This window comes from Cynocephalus volans, chromosome 1 (genome assembly GCF_027409185.1).
Source record: "Cynocephalus volans isolate mCynVol1 chromosome 1, mCynVol1.pri, whole genome shotgun sequence".
NCBI classification, from domain to species: Eukaryota; Metazoa; Chordata; class Mammalia; order Dermoptera; family Cynocephalidae; genus Cynocephalus; species Cynocephalus volans.
Window position 1 is genome coordinate 75212678 of NC_084460.1, and position 6158 is coordinate 75218835.

Below are 6158 nucleotides of genomic sequence, written 5' to 3' on the forward strand. Positions count from 1 at the left end.
GAGGAAGAAGATCACCGGTGTATGTGCCCCACTGTTTGAGGAACTCTGAAATGAAAACGATGAGGCGGGAGAAAAATCCTGACTTCTAACTGTTACACAGACTGCCCACTGCCCTCTTTCCCGTCTTGTCTGCTAACAAGTATACTGTCACGTCCGTCCTCTCTGTGCCCACCTCCCCAGCCACACAAACCCAAGCTGACCCTCCCCGAGAGTAGGGTCTAGTTCTGAGGTCTGCAATTAACAGGAGGGAGAGAAATTGGGGAAAACCATAAGTGATTGGCGGTCTGAAAAATACGGAACAGGAGAGGCGAAGGGAACAATAGCAATTCTGTGGAGAGAAGGTTACAGGGTGAGCTAGCAACCGATTTCAAGTATATAAAACGCTCATGCCTAGGACAGTAAGGAGTTGTTCTTTCTGCTGAGAACAGAGCAAAGTAGATTCCTAGGGCAGCCTGGGGGATTCTATGTTTCTTTCTCTGACATAGGAATTTGTAAGGACTTGTATTTGAATGGACCCTTAAAATAGAAAAAGTTATTTTGTGCATTTATCATCTTCCCCCTGATAGAAAAGGTTATTAACAATGAAAGAATGAGCCATATGGTAAAGGAAAGGCTTTTATTTGTATGTGAAGATGATGATGTGATGTTTTTCAATGAAGAATACAATGTTTCATTCAGGAAGTGACTGAAACCAAATTACTTTGGTAATGTATTCAAGGCCAGAGGCCATAAACAGCCACATTTTTCCCATGGCACACTTCCTAGTTCCACACCAAGAAAGGTGAGTTTTCTCCAGTAAATGAGGAGGGTGAGGAAGATATGAGAAATAAACAGATATGCATAAGCAAATAACCAACCTGTTTCTTAAGAAGTGCAGAGTCAGGCTGCCCTCCCAGGACAGCTGGGCGTTTCCTAGTGGCCTCTGTGGTGACTCGCATTCTCTTAACGTTCTAAATTGAAGAAGAGTGGGGGAGAGCTTTTGTCTATGGAGCTCTAAGCCTGAGAAACTCAAGTCTTAGATATCTCCTCTGTGCCCCTTTTCCTGGCTCAGCCTCCAGAGCCCTCCTGTTCTTAGACCCTCCACCTCTACTGATTCCTTTTTGCCAGGAACCCCCACGGAGAAGGCTAATCAAACCCAAAACAGCCTAAGTGATCCTGTTTCCTCACAGCCACACTCCTGTCTAGGATTTCCAACCTCAATGATATGGCCTTATTCTTCTGTTTAAAAATGCCCACTGCCACATAACTCACAGGAAGGAATTTGGAGGGTTTCCACTGAGCAGGTGGGTTTCAGAAAAACACGCGCCCTAACATCCCCCTTCAAGCAGGTGAAATGTCCACCTGGTTAGTTTATTTGCTTGATCTTGCTCTCCTCTCTCTTCCCCTTTCTACCACTTAAGATTTATTTCTTTGCCCTGATATTGCCTAATTATATTTTTCTACTTGTTGGACTTTTAAAGATCCTCAGTATCATATTTTAATATTATTAGTTATTAATTAATAAGGATAAGAATAATTGTCAACATTAAATCAAAAAGAAGTGTTTTGCTTTGTTTCACGTGATGGGATTGTATCTGAAGGGTATGATAAGGGGAGGGTACCCCATTTAATGGCAGGTCATAAATTGTTATTGGACATCTGGAATCAGGAACAAGTGCCCCAGAAATTAGAAAGACTGAAACACATGAAGGCTTAATTGAGACCATGAATTTGTGGCGGAGACCAGCTCCAGTCGAGTTTGTGGGTCCTTGAAAGAGGGATGAGGAAGCCGGCGAAAATAAAAAACACAGACAGAGAGACCTCAATGCATCAGTATGCACGTTCTCTCTCTGCGGGCTGTCAGCGTGTTGCAGCTGGAGCCCAGTAGAGCATGAGACAATGCCTTTTATTTAGATTTTTCTCTGCAGGGGGGTTTTGGGTATTATTTATATTACATCAGCAAGTTTGAATTAATAATTTAAAAAGGACAGGGGAAGCCAGTTTTTTTTTCTTCATTAGCACATCTCAGGTGATTAGCTCGTGCTTCCTCCTTTTGGTATCAGCTTATCAGATCAGATCTTCTCATTGTCCTGAAGTTAACCTGTGACCTTTTCCGGTTGGCAAGCTGTGGTTAATATCTACCCTATTAACAGGGTGGGACTATTGCAGTTGCAAAGTGATAGACAGTACTATCATATGAACTATGTCTATTGCTAAATGTAAGTACAAATTTGTTAAAAGGAAAAATGCTAACATTTAAATTCTAATGGGGGTGTAATGATTTTATGTTCTAATGGAATGAACCTACTGTTCACATGGAAAAAGAACAGTGGATATTTGAGCAGCATTATCATGCACATCTTGAGGTCATGCATTCGCTGTGGCCCTATAATCTTGATCTAAATGTTAAAGTGTCATTGTGCACAGCACCATCCCTCACAAAACTAGGTGTACTCTCTTATTTTTTTAAGATCTAATTTTGCAGGTTTAATAATTTTACAGCATATATTTTTATCCCAATATCTAATTCTTAATGATTTATTTAAAACTGGATACCACCAAGTAAAGGGGGTTCTACAGTTTCGTTCCCATATACTTAATATGTCCCAAATCATATAATTTCATTAATGCCAACCATTCTCTTGCCATTAATATAACCTCCAGTAAATGATGTTTGCCAACTTACATTAGGCTGCAGCTCATATTTAGTCATGAGCGGTGCTTTTGGAACATATGTTGGTGTGGTCAATTTATCATAAGGGCATGATTTTGAACTGTCCAATTTACTCGGATCCTCTGTGGGAATGTTTAGTTCAATGACCACATAATTATTTGTGTTATATTTAGAATCTTTTGGGAATTCAGAGAACTGCCACACTAACCAAAATATCGAAAGAGAAGGCAAAAGCCACGAAGCCGAGGCAGGAACCCTTATGGTTGTAGCAAGTGCTCGTAGCTGCGGCCTTGCCAGCAGCTCTCCCTCCAGCGGCCTTGCCAACTCGGAGAGGGCAGCCCAAGCTGACTCCTTTAGGATCCTGCCATGGCGTGGACTGCGCCAAATTTGGAAATAAGTAAAGGGGCAGTTTATCTTATTGCTCTTGTTTGCATAAAAATGGGGGGAAAGGGACATGGATTCATGTTTTACAAGCAGAGATTAAATTGATGTGTTATTCTATCACATAAGGAGCCAGACAAACCTGGGTTCAAATCCCAGATCTGCCTTTTGCCAGGTGCACCTGGCCAAGAAATTTCATCTCTAAAAAAAGGGTAAGAAAAACAAACCCCAAGATTTTTGTAAAAATTAATTTACATAAGATACATCATACACATAGTTTTTAGCACATATATTAAGCTTTTGACAAGTGGTAACTAGTACTACCATTAAAATAATAATAACATTTCCACCCCTTGTAGCCTTCTCACCTCTCTAGACTCTATTAATCAGACAAACTTCCTTGAAAGGAGACATCAGAAACCTGGAATATCATGACAAATGCAGCTCAGGAATTGGCTCAGACAGTGTACTTCCAGTGTCTTCCACGGAGGTACAGAAGGGTGCTCAGTATGTCCTGGGCAAGCTCCCTCTTTACATCACCTGAGTCCTCCTCCTCCTTCCAACAAACCCATTGATGTGTGACATCCTCTGTCCTACCCCAGAGTGACTTCTCTTCCCACCCTCTCCTCCTTAATCAAAACTCTTTTTCCTTCAGGATTGTGATATTCTTTATGTGCCATGAAAAAGCACCATCACTTCCCTCATCAGCCAGCTAGACAGTAAATGAAAAGCTCCCAATTGCACTAAGCCTCAGGAGGCCCCAGTAAATGTGAGTTGTTGTCCCTCATGTGCAAAATGAGAGATTTGGACAGAGTCACCTCTAAAATCCTGGGATTCCACAGAAATTCATAGCAAAGTGTGAGCCCAGGGTTTATTTGCATGCTGGCAGGAGAGTTTTTTTTAACTATCCTCTCCCCTCATCCCACTCCAACTAATCTCTATTTGGTAGACTGTATGATATTTAAAGATATTTGAGGAAGCTGGGGAAACTCCCAGCCCACACACAAAGGCCAGAACAGTATTAAACTCATCACCCCACTTTTGAATAGGAGCTGGCCCCTGCCCCACACACAAATATGGCTAGAGAATTAAAATTAGGGCTAACAGCTGTTCAGAATGTTGATGGACAGTCCAAAAAAACATAGGTTATCTTTATCCTGGAGAGACCCTTTGACCAGAAACTATGACCCTAGGTTATCAGAGGCATGACAGGTTTTTTGAGCAGACTTTAAGAACAGTGTGGACACCCCAGGCTTCTGGTAACATTTGCTGGATTCAGGCTGGGATGACCTGACCTGGAGATGGTTCTTCCGTTATGGCAGATTTGGAATTGGATGGTTGGTTTGTCAAGCAAAAGACCATCCACGGGACGGATGGCTCCATAAGAACCTAGTAATGAAATTATGTGCCTAGGATATACAGCTGGCAATTACATTCTCTACAGATCACTTCAGGCAGCAATAAAAATAAAGTGCTTTATAACGTATTCATTCATTTCAGTAGTCAGTAGTGATGTTAGAAAGTGGTTCGTATCAAAAAAACGCTGAACTACATTTGAAGAGGAGCACTGTGTTTTCTTAAAGAGATTATTTTAGAAAACCAAATGAATGTACGTGAGCTACTTCATTAAATCATAAGTCGGTTTGGCAGGTGATCCTAATTCGCTCCTGGCAAAAGGGGGAATTAGAGCAATTGAAACAGTGAAAACAAATGAGCTACAGGTGTGCCTTGTTTTGTTTTGGGTCTTGTTTAGGTTATTACAGGCTATGTCAAATATATTTCTAAAAGTTTGTAGGAGATCATCCCAATAATTATATTTGGAGTTTCCAGGAAGCACTGAATTTTTATATGACGGACAGCTTACGAGAGAAAACCTGGTTCCAAAGTTGTCCTGGCAGAGACTCAACAGCTTCCTAGTACATCCCTCTGCTCTGGGGCTGTTCTCCCCTCCTGTCTCCTTGGGAAAAGGCAAATCACACAAAGAAATGGACTCCCAAAATGAAGTGAAAAGCTGATAGAGCCTTCAGGAGGGGGACTGTATCACACGGGGCTGCTCTGTTGCTTGTAAAGAAGGTAGACCTGCGAAGCACACAGCTGCACCCAGACCTCCCTGACTGCCCCGTCCCCCCATCCCCTTCCTCTGCTTGATTTTTCTCCAGAGCTGCCTCCGCAGCTGACAATATACCATGTACTCCTCATTCGTCTGGTTATTTTCGTTTTTTGTACTAGAATGTAAGGGCATATGAGAGGGACTTTGTCTCTTTTATTTATGGCTATATATAGCCATAATACAGTGCCTGGCACATAGTAGGTTCTCAATAAATACATCAATTACATGAAACAGGCAAGTTCAAAAAAGAGGCAAATTTAGGGAGAAGAGGAGGAGGAAGATGACTTAGCTTCAAACTTGGATCATCCTAGAAGAAATAGCATTTTAGATGGTGACTGGCAAATAACCAAACAAAAGATTGTGAACCTGCAGTAACTTTTGGAGCAAGTGATCTTTTCACAGATGTGCACAGGAAAGAGACCTGTGTGGCTGGAGAAATGTGAGCACAGTGGGATGGGGGCAGGGCCCACCTCTCAATTCTTACTCCTCTCCAGGTCAGAAACTGCAGGTAGACAACGGCATTTTTTACTTCTCCCCTCCTTTCCTTCATCCAGCCACATGCAGTTATTATTTAAAGGATTGAAAGAGGCAGGGGTGGTGATTCCCACCACATCCCCATTCAACTCTATTTGGCCCGTTCCATTTGATGATGGAGGGCTGCTATGCAAGCTGCTCTGCCCCTTGGGCCATATGATCCAGTAGACCCAATGGTCCTTGAAGTGTCAGTGGCAGATAGGAATGCAGTATGGAGCTTTTGTTAGACCCCTATAGGTGAATCACAGTGCAGACCCTTAAGATTTTGGAGCAAGGCACTGCCATCATCCACAGATAACTACTCTCCCTTTGAGAGACAGCTCTTGGCCTGCTATTGGGCCTTAGTAGAAACTGAATGCGTGACTACGGGCCACCAAGTTACCATGCAACCTGAGCTGCCCATCATGAACTGGGTGTTATCTGACCCAGCAAGTCATAAGGTTGGGCGTGCACAGCAGCACTCCGTCATCAAATGGAAAT